A 14,989-nucleotide genomic window follows, 5' to 3' on the forward strand; every position below is an offset into this window, starting at 1 on the left:
AGCCGGGATCGGGGCGGGGCTGGCGCAAGCGTGGGGCGGAGTTCCAGGGCCTCCGCTCCTGCGCCCCCAAGCCCAGCTCGCACACCAGCTGGAAGTGGGGATCAGCACTATGCGTGACGGTGGGAGGCGGGGAGACGGACAGTCACCCCCAGAGACACAAGGTCCCTCCCGGGTCACCTGGGGATGCGTCCGCCGGTCCTGAATCGAACACGCCCACGCTCGAGATGGGGACAGTCCTGGGACCGCCCAGGCAGGGCTGGATTCCTCGGAAAGGCCCGCCACGCCCGGGCCTGCCCAGCCCCGTGAACCCCACAAAGTGCTGAGTAACGGTGACCGGGAAGTATCTCGGTGTGTACGTCCTTGCCTCCTCTCCGGAATTTACCGTGACCGTTCTCTTCTCTGTAACCTCCTTCTGTTCTTTCATTTTCACTGCTGAGCTCGCTGCTCCAGCTTGACACAGCGGTTTAGTGCGGTAGAAACGACCGGGGGACTGGTTGAGCTCTTGACCATCAGACAGCTGCGTGTGAGATGGAAGTGCCACCGGGTTGAGCTCTGCAACTTAGTTACGCAGTTGTGACCCTGGAAAGGTCCTGACCTCCTAAAGTCTCAGTGTTTCCTTCTGTAGAACGGGAATCATGATGGTCTCAATCTCACGGTGGTGGTATTTTGAGGGTTAATAGTGCTTGCAAAGGACCGTGCTTGGCACATAGTAAACACTCCATAGATAGTTCTTACTATTCGGTGTCTTGCAGGGACTGATTGGGCCTGGCCACCTTATACAGCATTTACAATAGCACAGCACGCACATTTGTGTGAGATTCTTCTAACAGAGGCAGACTCCTGGAACAGAAGTCGGAGTTTGCATTGATCCAGGAATGCCTGTTGCAGGTTACGTCTGGCAGGGCTGGGGATTGTGGAAGGTGGGTATGTTAGCTGGCCTTGTGGAGCCAGGAGGGCCTGTCAGCGGCTGGAAGTGGAGGTTGAAAAGCTGCTCACAGGAACGAGAGCCAGAAGGCTGGGAGGGAGAGTCCCAGGTCTGTATTTTCAGAGCTGAGCTGTTCCCGATGAAGCTGCAACTAGGTGTGATTGCCTAGGGGTGGTGATACTGCTGCCTGGCTGCCCCCTAAAATCCCTGGCTTCCTTCTTTCACTCTTTCAGACAGAGGAAGGGAGGAAACCAGAGGTTTTGAATCTATTGTGCAAAGTTTCGAGGGGGCTGAGGAGCACGGAGCATGACTATGGATATAGGCAAGGGATACATTCGAAAGACAGCCCATAGGGAGGGAAGACAGACTGCCCTGAATGCAGCAATGTTCCCAAAGAGAGGGAGGAGCTGTACGGAGCACCCAGAGCAGAATCTATAACCTGCTTTTCTGCTGCTGGGTTTTCAGTTCAGCTGCATCCCAGCTTCCTGACTTTTATCTGTTTGTTGGTGAATTTGCATGGGTGATAACAACAAATCATTGAGTTCCAGGAAGGGGCAATGCAGGCCATCCTCAGCTGACTTCTCTCCAAAGACCTTCCAAATGTCCAGTGACTCAGTGAAGGAGGTACTCCCTCTCTCCCACCTCCACAGAACCAATGCAGAGTAGATGTGGAGGATGGTACAGTTATAAGGAACTGGGAGGCCAGTCTGGACGCTGCAATTTGACTCCCTTGTCCTCATCCCTACTCTACCACTTCATGACTAGGTAACTCTAGGCAAGTCTAAATAGCCTTTTTGTGCCTCAGTTTCCTTATCTGAGAAGTGGGCATAATAATAGCTTGTGCTATTATAAGGGTTGAGTTAACTAAAATATATGTAAAATGCTTAGAACCGTGCCTGGTGTGTAGTGAATGCTACATGAACTATGATTATAGGCTGTTAAATGAATGATGAGATCCATCTGGAATGATGGCAGAGCTAGGGTGGAAGGAGCGACTATAAAACAGGTGTCAGTCTTAAATGAATTAAGTAATGAAGACAATAGTAATGAACAGTGAGCTCTGTAACATAAGCCTCAAAGGAAAAGGCCTTTTTTTCCCTGCAAGGAAGAAAGAAAAGTGGGCTGGACCTGGTCCCAAGGAGCAGGTTCCCTGCAGTTGTGGCAAGGAGGTGATGTTCTTTGAGGAGACTGAGGTACAGGGGAATTATTTGGGACTGCCCAGAGAGGAAGGGTTCATTTGTGCAGAGAAATGTGGAGGCTCTGTGTACTAGTCAGAATTTTCAGTTGCAAGGAGAAATTCTAGCTCAAACTGATGTAAAGCAAAAAGAGAATTAGTAACTCAGATTAGCAAGAACCCCAGGGGCCTAATGATGTCACAGGGCACCATCTCTCTTAGTTTCATTCACAAGTAGGCACTCTATGTAAGAGTGGAATAGGCAGCTCCAGACTTAGGTTCTTACTAGTTTAGTATCTCTACAGGAAGAGTGTTCCTCTTCCTTGTTCTTGTAAATGTCTGAGAGGCTGACTTTCACTTTCATGGCGCGGTAAGGGATTATTAGCCTTGCTTGAAGCTTTGGGCTAAGAGTAGGGAAAATCCAGGGGGTTACCAGAAAAAGGGGAGATTGCTGCCGGACCAGCAAAAATGATGTTTTTATGTCACCCAGAAGGGTGGAAACATGTAACAAGCGTGATGGGCCTGCTTCAGGCCTGGGCCAGCTGAGTCCAGCCTCCACATGGGACTGGAGAACTGGGTCAGCTGTCTTTGTTTGGGTCTCAACTTGAATTTGAAGAAAATGCAATTGTAGGATTTCTGAAACAAGTTTTTCTCACATCCCAGGTGTCTCTGAGTGGTTCTTGACCACCTAATTCATCATAGCCAAAGGTGCTCGATGATACTGCACGTTCCTGGACCACACAGACAGACATACAGAATCAGTCTTTTGAGGTAAGTCTTTGTAATCTGCATTTTTGAAAAGCATCTCAGGTGATTGGGTACACTAAGATTTGATGAGCTTTGCCATGGGACCTTCAGAGGGAGGCCAGCATTAGTTAAGCTTCAAGACTGTGTCTAGCAAGACAGTTGAGATGGGGACTCAAAAGAGAATGTGGTAAGTGACATAAAATCAGGAGCTCGAAGTACTACAGTAAAAAAAGTGGTAGAAGGAAAAGGAACAAATTAACCTGGGTGGGACAATCATTAAATGCCAAGCCTAGAGCTGGGTGTGTCTTATCATTCCTCTCAATATCCCTTAGAAGATAGACATTATTTTTCCTATTTTACAGAGAAGGAAATTGAGATTCAAAGAGGTCACCTAGTCATATCCAATGTTCGCTAATTCTTATACTCTGTCCATGAAGGGTGGGAAGTATCAGCGCAGTTTTCAAGCCCATCTGCATACATTAAGTACCCCTCATTTCACCAGTGAAAAATATCTGACATCCCTTATGCTAATGTTCTGTATATTACAACACATCAAATGTTAACTCTTTAGATTGTAAAAACTAATTTATGCATAAATATATATCACACTTTAATTGCCAAGTATTTTAATGTAAATTTCAGATAATGTAATAACCCCTGTGAGTAACCTACCCTGCACATCACTGCTCCTTATAGCCCTTAATTTGGTCTAGTGGTCACCCTTGCTGCCCCCTTGAGCCCTTTCACCATGTAGCATGGAATCATCTGGATTCAGCAAGCACCACTGTATTCCCAGATGTTTCTTTTGCTTTAACCGAAAGTTTTGCCCCTCTCAGTGTATATCATTGCATGACATACAATGTTCCACGTATGTCACGGCCAGGCGGTAAGGCAAGTGCTTCCCTTTGCTGCATCCAGTTTCTTTCTCCTTCCAAAATCCCACAGATTTTTAGAAAGTGAAAAAAAATTTTTTTTTTGAAAGAAAAAGGAAATTGACCTTTACAGCATGCCATAAAATTACTTAAAATTTACCAAGGAACTCCTGGAAGAAGACATTAGAGATAATCTTTGCAACCTTGAGGTAGGCAAATATTTCTTAGGCAGAACACAGAAATCACTAGCTATAAATGAAAAAGTTAATAAATTTGGCTTCTCACAACACACACACACACACACACACACAAATATGTGAGGTGATGCATATGTTAATTAGCTTGATTTAGCCATTCTACATTGTATACGTATATCAAAATATGTTGTACACCATCAATATATACAAGTTTCACTTGTCAATTAAAAAATAATTTTTTAAAAATGGGGGAAGCTAGCAGTCTTGCATCCCCTGTGAAGGGATGTATGCTCTAGGGGGTGGATTTTACTTTATATTAAGTATTGTTATAAGTAGTTAGATAGGCATGAGTGAGGCAGGAGAGGGCTCTCCACCCACCCACTAGGAATGTCAGATGACAGTTGGACAATTATCACACCACCACTCTAAAAACGATAATGTGGCAGCCTACCCAGGGTGCCAGGGAGAGGCCATTTCCTGGTGATCCACAGCGGTTAACATTAAAGTGTTAAATGAATCCAGATGCCCGGGAGGAGAAACTGCCTGGGCATGTGCACTAAGTGACAAAATGGCAAAATAAGACATTCCAGGCAGGCTCTTCCCGAAAAAGGGAAGAAAGTCTCAGATAGGCATGCATATGACTTCCTAAACACACTGTGTGTGCTCAATTCCCCAGGGTAAGGGGGCAGGCACTAGGCAGGCAGGCAGCCCACCCTGAGGGAAGAATCATGGGAAAGAGGCAAGCCTATAAAGTCCTGAGATGAAGTCGAATTCTCCTGAGGAGGCAAGGACGAAGTTGCTGTAGATGTGTACAGATTCGCTGCTAATAATTCAGGGTAACTTGGATCTCTTCCACTTGTAACAGAATCATCTAAAGAAAATAAAAATAAATAGAATAAATTATAAAAACTAAAAATCTCTGCTCTTTGAAAACCATTGCTTAAAAATAAATGAAAATGAATAAATAAATTTCTCCCAGTCTGTGACTGGAAGAAAGTATGCTCAATACATACTTCTAACAAAGGACCTACATTCAGAATGTATAGGGATCTGTTACAGCTCAATAATGGGAAGACAAATAACGGGTAAAAACATGGCAATAGATTTGAACACATACTTCTTAAAAGAAGATATATATCAAGAGGCTGAGGCAGGAGAATCGCTTGAATGCAGGAGGTGGAGGTTGCAGTGAGCCGAGATGGTGCCACTGCACTCCAGCCTGGGACTCTGTCTCAAAAGAAAGAGAAGATATATGAATGACCAGTAAGCACATAAACAGATGGATTGCTCAACATCCGTAGTCACCAGCGAAATTCAAATTAAAACCATAATAAGATACCACTATGCGACCTCTAGGCTGGTAAAATTAAAACAAAACAAAACACACACACACAGACACTACCACATGCTGGCAAGATTGTGGACTCATCGGAAATAATTCATACTTCACTGGTAGGATTATAAAATTGTACACCCACTTTGAAAAACAGTTTGGCAAGTTTTGTTTTTTGTTTTTGTTTTTAATGAAGTTAAACACACATTTACCATATGACCTAGTAATTCCACTTCTAGGCATTTACCCTCCAAAAATTAAAACACATGTATACAAGGACTTGCATATGAATGTTGGGAGCAGCTGTATTCATGATAGCTCTAAACTAAAAACAACCCAAATGTTCACCAACAGGTGAAATAATAATAAATGTGATATGTCCATACAATAGAATACTTCTCAGCAACAAAAAGGAACAAAATGCTTATATACACAATAACATGAGTAAATATAAAAAGCACCGCTGAGTGGAAGAAGCCAGACACTAAAGATTGTATGAACTCATTCCTAGGAAGTTCTAGAATAGGTAAGTCTATAGTGACAGAAAGTAAATCGATGGTTTCTTGGTGTCGGGGTGGGAGGATTGCAGAAAGGCACGGGAAACTTTTTGGTGGGAAACTTTTTGGTGATTACGTAGGTCTGTACATTTTCTACACCTCATGGAAAAATGCACTAAAAAGAAGTACATTTTATTATGGATACAAATAATACCCTCAATAAAGTTTATTTAAACTGTAAAACGTGGTCTTTGAATAATCCTGTCTAGGCACAAAAACCATCTGTAAAGACATTAAAATACATAAAGACATAAAAATATATAAGGCAACAAAGATAAGTTGAAACATTTCAGCAGAGCTCTAACTTGGGCCACAAAAATTCTAAGCATGACTAAGTGAAAGTGCATGCGAAAGTTGATAAGCCTTTTACAGCAATGGCAGCCTTCAAATAAGATACAGATGTTAAACATAGACAAGTTAATTGGGTGATCTACCAAACTTACCTTAAATGCTGAGACGTGGAGAACCACTGAGGGAAGCATACAAGTAAAAAGAACTTGGTGTCCTCTTTACAAAGGAGATGGAACCATCCACATTAATGCTTCAAGAGCTGCACATAACTAAGAAAGGTAGGGTAAGAATCCTCCTTATATGCTAGGATCAGGTAAAATACAGGGATGTCTGCTCTCATTATTTCCACTCAATGTTGTGCTACCAGTTCTCAACAGAGCAACTGGGCAAGAAAAATAAAGGGATCCTAGTGGGGCGCATTGGCTTCTGCCTGTAATCCTAGCACTTTGGGAGGCCGAGGTGGGTGGATCACTTGAAGCCAGGAGTTTGAGACTAGCCTGGCCAACATGGTGAAACCCCGTCTCTACTAGAAATACAAAAATTAGCCACGCTTGGTGGCTCGTGCCTGTAGTCCCAGCTACTTGGGAGGCTAAGGCACGAGAATCGCTTGAACCAGGGAGGCGGGAGGTGGAGGTTGTAGTGAGCCAAGATTGCTTTACTGCACTCCAGCCTGGGCATGTCTAAAAACAAAAAAATAAAATCCGATTAAAAAAAGAAATAAAAGGAATCCAGATTGGAAAAGTAGAAGCAAAACTGTCTCCGGTTGCAGATGACACGAGTGAAAGAAGCCAGACACTAAGGATTAAATGAATTCATTCATATGAAGTTCTAGAACAGGTAAGTCTATAGTGACAGAAAGTAAATCAATAGTTTCTTGGTGTATATAGAAGATCTTAAGGAACTTGAAAACTATTATAACTAATAAACAAGTTCAGCAAGGATGCAGGATATAAACTAAATATATAAAATTCAAAAAGAATGAATTATTTTGGTATAAATTTAATAAAGGAAGTACAAGGCTTGTACAGCAAAAACTATAAAACGTTGTTGAAAGAAATAAAGAGTTCCTGGGCATGGTGGCTCATCCCTGTAATCCTAGCTTTTTGGGAGGCTGAGGAGAGTGGATTGCTTGAACTCAGGAGTTCGAGACCAGCCTGAGCAACATGGTGAAACTCTGTCTCTACAAAAGCATACAAAAATTAGCCAAGGCCAGGCGCGGTGGCTCATGCCTATAATCCTAGCACTTTGGGAGGCCAAGGTGGGTGGATTGCCTGAGCTCAGGAGTTCGAGACCAGCCTGGGCAACATGGTGAAACCCCGTCTCTACTAAAATACAAAAAATTAGCCGGCATGGTGGCGTGCGCCTGTAGTCCCAGCTACTCAGGAGGCTGAGGTAGGAGAATTGCTTGAACCTGGGAGGTGGAGGTTGCAGTGAGCCGAGATTGCACCACTGCACTCCAGCCTGGGCGACAGAGTGAGACTCCGAGACTCCGTCTCAAAAAAAAAAAAAATGCTGAGCATGGTGGTGGGTGCCTGAGGTCCCAGCTACTCGGGAGGCGGAGGTTGCACTGAGCCAAGATTGCACCACTGCACTCCAGCCTGAGACCCTGTGAGAGTGAGACCTTGTCTCAAAAAAAAAAAAAAAAGGAAAAGAAAAAGAAATTAAAGAGTTAAATAAATGGAAATACATCTCATGTTTATGGACTGGAAGACAATATTGTTAAGATGGCAGTACTCTCCAAATTGACCTACAGAGTCAACATAATTCTTATCAAAATCTCAGCTGCTTTTTTTTTTTTTTTTTTTCTGAAGTTGACAAGCTGATTGTAAAATTTATATGGAAATGTAAGGGGCACAGAATAGCCAAAAACAATCTTGAAGAAGAACAAAGTTGAAGAACTTACACTTCTTGATTTCAATACTTACAACAAAGCTACAGTAATCAAAACAGTATGATATTAATGCACAACTATTATGTATCCATAAAAATAAAAACCAACCAAACAAACAAACAAAACACCGCAGTATGGTACTAGCATAAGAAAGACATAATAGAATTGAGAGTCCAGAAATAAACCCATAAATCTATAGTCAATGGACCTTAACAAAGGTACAAGATCATTCAGTGGGGAAAGCAGAGTCTTTCAACAGATGATGCTGGGACAGCTGTACGTAGACATGCAAGAGAATGAAATTGGGTCCCGCCTCACACCAGTAACAGAAATTAACTCAAAATGGATCAAATACATAAAATTAAAACTCTTTAAAAGGAAATACAGGTGTAAATTTTTATGACCTTGGATTAGGCAATGATTTCTTAGATACGACACCAAAAGAACAACCATATAAAAAATAGATAAAATTATGACTTATTCAAAATTTTTAAAAAATTGTGTTTCAAAAGACACCATCAAGAAAATAAAAAGATTGATTCTACTGTAGAAAAGTAAAAAAAAGGGCTGGGCACAGTGGCTCACGCTTGTAATCCCAGCACTTTGGGAGGCTGAGGCAGGTGGATCACGAGGTCATGAGTTCAAGACCAGCCTGGCCAACATAGTGAAACCCGTCTCTACTAAAAATACCAAAATTAGCTGGGTATGGTGGTGCGCACCTGTAGTCCCAGCTACTTGGGAGCCTGAGGCAGGAGAATCGCTTGAACCTGGTAGGCAGAGGTTGTGGTGAACCGAGGTTGTACCACTGCACTCCAGCCTGGGCAACAGAGTGAGACTTGGTCTCAAAAAAAAAAAAAAAAAAAAAAAAAAAAGAAGAAGAAGGAAGTAAAAAAACCTACAGTGTGGGAGAACATATTTATAAGTCATATCCGATAAGGGACTTGCATTTAGAATACACAGAGAACTCTTAGGATTTAGCAATAAAAAGATAACCTATCTTAAAAATAGGCAAAGGATTTGAATAGACATTTATCCAAAGAAGATATACAAATGGACAATAAGCACATGAAAATAAGGTCAACATTAGGAAAGTGCAAATAAAAACTCCAATGAGATCCTGTACATGTACCCTGGAACTTAAAAGTTGAAGGAAAGAAAAAAAAATACAATGAGATATTTTGTACCCACTAAGATGGCTATAATAAAAACTACAGACAATAACAAGTATTGGTAAGGATCTGGAGAAATTAGAGCTCTCCTACATCGCTAGTGGGACTGAAGAATGGTGCAGATCTGTGGAAGAGTTTGATAGTTCCTTGATAAGTTAAACACAGTCACCATATGATCTAACAATTCTGTTCTGTATATATCCAACAAAGTTGAACACACGTATACACAAACACTTGCATGTGAGTGTTCATAGGAGCATTATTCTTAACAGCCTTGATAGAAACAACCCAAATGTTTATTAACTAATGAGTGGATAACAAAAGGTCATATATTCATATGATGGAATATTACTCAGCCATAAAGTGCAATAAAGTTCCGACATGTGCCACAACATGATGAACCACACAGAAAAGGCCACATTTGTATGAAATGTCCAGAACAGGCAAATCCAGAGAGTCAGTAAATACATTAGTGGTCCAGAAACCAGGGGATGTGAGAATGGGTAGTGACTAGTAATGGTATGGTAGCAGATTCTTTTTGAGGCCTAGAAAATATTCTAGAATTGGGCCGGGCGCGCCTGTAATCCCAGCACTTTGGGAGCACTCACGCCTGTAATCCCAGCACTTTGGGAGGCTGAGGCGGGCAGATAACGAGGTCAGGAGTTCGAGACCAGCCTGACCAACATGGTGAAACCCCGTCTTTACTAAAAATACAAAAATACAAAAATTAGCCGGGCTAAAAATACAAAAATTATTAAAATACAAAAACACTAAAAATACAAAAATTAGCTGGGCGGGGTGGCGTGCACCTGTAATCCCAGTTACTCGGGAGGCTGGGCGGGAGAATTGCTTGAACCTGGGAGGCGGAGGTTGCAGTGAGCCAAGATGGCGCCACTGCACTCCAGCCTGGGTGACAGGGCGAGACTCAGTTTCAAAACAAAAACAAAAACAAAAAAAATCCTAGAATTGGATAGTGGTGATAGTTGCATAACTTTGGGAATATGCTACAAACTACTAAACTGTTAAAAATAAGGATAAGGATATATATTCTGCCTTTACCAAATAATCTAATGTAAATAAATATGCTTTGCAAATTGTAATGAAAAAGAGAGAGAGAGAGAGAAGAGAAAAGAAAAAGGAAAAAGAAAGAGAAAGCTTTCCCATAGAAGCCAGGTGAGACCAGTTCCTTGTAATCATACTTTGGAAACCTTATCACTCCTAAAGGAGTGAATACCAGAAGAATATCTTTGCCCAGTACCATTAACAACTGGTCTAAAGCCAGGAGACAGCCTGGCTCTGGTGGGAGGACAACTTGCTTATCTATGTCTACTAACGAGTAAGTGTATATTTCTAATCTGCTCCTTACCCATATGGGTGTTGGTTTTCTGAATCTTTCTGTGGCACTCTATGAACAATGCAATCATGCACAATTATTTTTATGAACAGATAAACTTTTTTTTTTTTAATTTTTTTTGAGACAGAGTCTCGCTCTTTCACCCAGGCAGGACTGCAGTGGCGCTATCTCGGCTCACTGCAAGCTCCGCCTCCCAGGTTCACGCCATTCTCCTGCCTCAGCCTCCCAAGTAGCTGGGACTACAGGCGCCCGTCACCGCGCCCAGCTAATTTTTTGTATTTTTAGTAGAGACGGGGTCTCACTGTGTTAGCCAGGATGGTCTCGATCTCCTGACCTCGTGATCCGCCTGCCTCGGCCTCCCAAAGTGCTGGGATTACAGGCGTGAGCCACCGCGCCCAGCCATGAACAGATAAACTTTAAGGAAAAGAGACTGATCCCAAAAAAGACTTTTTACATGATTGGATCTTTCAGACATAAAAAAATGTAAAAGTTCCATTAAAATGCATGGTTGTCAAGGATGTCTAACCTTAGAACCATTCAAAAATCACTTGACTGCAAAAAAGTCATTAAATGCTCCAAGTACATTCACACTTTTTTCTTTTTAAAAATTTATTATTATTATTATTTGAGACAGGGTTTTGCTGTGCCGCTCAGGCTGGAGTGCAGTGGTGCAATCTCGGCTCACTGCAATCTCTGCCTCCTGGGCTCAAGCAGTCCTCTTACCTTAGCCTCTGGGTTAGCTGGGACCACAGGCACACATCACCACGCCCGGATAATTTTTGTATTTTTTGTAGAGATGGGATTTCACTATTTGCCCAGGCTGGTCTCAAACTCCTGGGCTTAAGCGATCCTCCTGCCTTGGCCTCTTAAAGTGCTGGGAATATAGGTGTGTGCCACCAAAACTGTGCCTGGCTGACTCAAAATTTTTCTTGATGTTGGCAATTTTGAGGGCACAGTCAAGGTGGCATATGCCAAGATGTAACATGTTATCACTAGATTTTTATGTTGTATTGGCCTTGAGCTTTTATCATTGTAAATTGGCATGTTTATAAAGCATATGTTCTATCATAACCCTCCTCCTAAGGAAACAGGGTCAGTGCTTGAATAAGAATCTTTATCAGCAAAGGGAAATAGAAGAGACAACATGATTAAAAAGTGTAAGTAACTTTTGCCAGATATGAGGTCCTCTTTGCTTTGCTAATAAATGATGCCTTTACTCCAATAAAGTGCTTGGAAAGCCTAATTCTTAAAAAGATGCTGTAAATTTATTGAGCTAACAAAAGTGTTTCTGAGAGTTCACAATTGGTAGTTTGCAAAAACACTCTCCTGACCAAAAAATTAGGAAATATTTAATAGGAAATGTAAAGCTTTAATGGCAAGAAGGAAAAACTTTTGATCGATTGAAAGCATTCTGGCTAAAATGACTGTACGAAATCTGATATTATTTGAATTGTGTTTAAACCACCAATTTTGTTCTCCATCATGGCTTAACTTCTATAGTGATCAAACTTGACTGTAGTCAAATAGATAAGAAGCATAAATGCCCTAAAGATAAGGTATTTAAAGTAAGGAGAGGCCTGGTTCAGTGGCTCACATCTATAAGTAATCCCAGCACTTTGGGAGGCTGAGGTGGGAGGATCATTTGAGCCTAGGAGGGGGAGGTTGCAGTGAGCTGCAGTTGGGCCACTGCATTCCAACCTGGGCAACAGAGCAAGATGCTGTATAAACTAACAAACACATAAATAAAGTAAGGAGAAAGTGAAAAAATCACTTTGGCAATTTTCAATCTAGATTTAGCTCTGATTTGCTCGTCTTTTGATTTTTGGAAAAAAAAAGTTCAAATGTAAGAGCTTTTATACTGATTTATTGTAAACTTCCAAGTCTGGTAACTTTTAAATAATAAAACCAGACAATTCGCCGGACACAGTGGCTCACGCCTGTAATCCCAGCACTTTGGGAGGCTGAGGTAGGTGGATCGCCTGAGGTCAGGAGTTCGAGACCAGCCTGGCCAACATGGTGAAACCCCATCTCTACTAAAAATACAAAAATTAGCCGGGTGTGGTGGCGGGCATCTGTAATCCCAGCTACTCAGAAGGCTGAGACAGGAGAATTGCTTAAACCCGGGAGGTGGAGGTTGCAGTGAGCTGAGATCATGCCATTATACTCCAGCCTGGACAACAAGAGCGAAACTCCTCAAAAATAAATAAATAAATAAAACCAGAAAATTAAATTTTTAAAGAATCTAGTTTTGTATTTGGAGTAGTTCCTGGTGGCTCACGGCTGGGCACTTGGGTCTCCTCCACATGGCCTTTCATCCTCCAGTAGGTTAGACTGAGCTTCTTTTCAGGGCAGTGTTTGAAGAGGGTGACAATGGAAGCTACAAGCTTTCTTGGGGTCTAGGTTTGTAAGTCCTACAGTATTACTTCTGCTGTACCTACTGGTCAGAAAAAGTCACGAGGCCCGTCCAGTTTCAAGGGATGGGGAAATAGACTACATCTCTTTATTCAAAAAGTATCACAGTTATATTGCAAAGGTGCTTACCTATAAGTATTAGATGAATCACTGGGACCATCTTTGTAAGCAATCTACTCTAGTCCTTATTTTCATGGCTCAGGAGACAGCTCTAGCCATAAAGTCCATGTTCTAAGCATCAGGATGGGGGAAGAGAAAAGGAGGGCATTCCCTCTCTCTTTAGGGATATGTCCCAGAGGTTGCACATATTATATCCCTATCATTGATTAAAACTTAAGGGCCAGGTGCAGTGGCTCACGCCTGTAATCCCAACACTTTGGGAGGCCGAGGCGGGTGGATCATGAGGTCAGGAGTTCAAGACCAGCCTGGCCAACACAGTGAAACCCCATCTCTACTAAAAACACAAAAAGTACCCGGGTGTGCTGGCATGCACGTGTAGTCTCAGCTACTCGGGAGGCTGAGGTTGAAGAGTTGCTTGAACCCAGGAGACGGAGGTTGCAGTGAGCTGAGACCATGCCATTGCACTCCAGCCTGGGCGACAGAGTGACTCTGTCTCAAACAAACGAACACTTAATTACATGGCCACATCAAGCTACAAGAGGCTGGGAAATACAATCTTTGTTCTAGGTAGCCAAGTGCCCAGGTAAAAAGCATGAGTTCTGTGTACTGTAGAAAAAGAAGACTGGATTTTGGTGGGGCAAAAACCAATAGTATCTGCCAGACATAATACATGAATATATTGTACTGATTCAACTCCAAAAAATATTTTCACCTAATCCACATTTCTTAATTTCAAATTCCACTACTACTGCCCTGAGTCAGACTGGAACTGCCTTTGCAAAAATTATGACAGTGAGAGAAATCTAACATAACTGACTTCATCTTGCTTCTAACCTCACAAGATAACTGCCCTTGCTCATTCCTGGGCGTAGGCCAAGCTAACTATGGGAGGAATTTAGTTTATAGTTTAACCTTAAAGCAAGGATGATAATAGCTGCTTCCCAAAACTATTCCCCTCCTTGTTTGGGGACCAAAACCACCTTTGTAAAACTAATAGAGTCCACAAAATTAGAATTTTTGGAGGGGCCTGAATTCTGTAACACCTATGCATAGTTAAATGATAACTAGTCATGGTTTCCTAATGTGCTTACTGCTCAGGAGTCATGTAGCTGGTGTTCAAAAGATTTAAAACTTCTCTACTTTCCCCTATAGATAACGTCACTCTTGTAAAACCCGAGACTGGTGTTGGAGATATTTTTCAGACTTTGCATTCTGATGGAACAAATGATACCACCTGTCTGGTCACCCTCACCCAGGAATGAACTCAGTGCCTATGATTTCATTCCTGCCCCAGCCAAACAACATTTCACTTCCTAACCCTCTACCCACCAATCTATCCTTAAAAACCCTAGCCTCTGAGCGGATTTGGGAAACCTCTCTTGTCCTCCTGCTCAGCTGCCTTGCGATAATTAAACTCTCTGCTATCTCAGTGTATTGGCTTTATCTGTGCAGTGGGCAAGAAGAACCTATTGGGCTTTAACAAGATTACCTCATCTCTTACCTGGACCACAGCCATACTCTCGTAACTCATCTCCCTTCTACTGTGTTTGATCCCCTGTAAGCCTTTCTTTACACAACTGTATGAAAATCTTCATATGTCACTCTTCTACTTGAAACCTTTCAATGTTTTTTTCATTGGCTCTGAATAAAACTAATACTTACCATGGCCACAAGACCATGTATGATCTGGTCTCCATCTATCCCATGAACTCATCTCATTCTGCTTTCCACCTGCACTCACTGTATCTCCAGGCACACCAGGCTTCCCTCAGGTCGTCTCTCCAAGCACTTTCCTCCTTTGGGGGCTTTATAAGAGGTAAGTGATCACACCCCAGCCTCCTTTCATGAGTTTGGAATCAACTAGGAAGAAAACACAAGGGTCAGACTGACAGAGATAAAAATATCAGCTTTATTCTTAAAAGCACTGGGTTGGAGAACAAGTTTAGA

At 42.2% G+C, this 14,989-nt stretch overlaps 1 long non-coding RNA gene across 8 annotated transcripts in view; it reads left to right on the plus strand.

Moving 5' to 3' along the window:
• Positions 1–220: 220 nt before the first annotated feature.
• Positions 221–14,989, plus strand: part of LOC112134913 (uncharacterized) — a 151,675-nt gene continuing 136,906 nt past the window's right edge. For 7 of the 8 annotated variants that reach the window (XR_010136579.1, XR_010136581.1, XR_010136587.1 and 4 more), the window contains exons 1-2: positions 221–348; positions 2,763–2,870. This is a non-coding gene — a long non-coding RNA (uncharacterized LOC112134913). Of the gene's footprint in view, positions 349–2,762; positions 2,871–14,194; positions 14,859–14,989 lie in introns of all 8 variants that reach the window. The other variant, XR_010136584.1, reaches the window with a different exon arrangement.

The sequence above is a fragment of the Pongo abelii genome, chromosome 13, assembly GCF_028885655.2.
Source record: "Pongo abelii isolate AG06213 chromosome 13, NHGRI_mPonAbe1-v2.0_pri, whole genome shotgun sequence".
Classification (NCBI taxonomy): Eukaryota; Metazoa; Chordata; class Mammalia; order Primates; family Hominidae; genus Pongo; species Pongo abelii.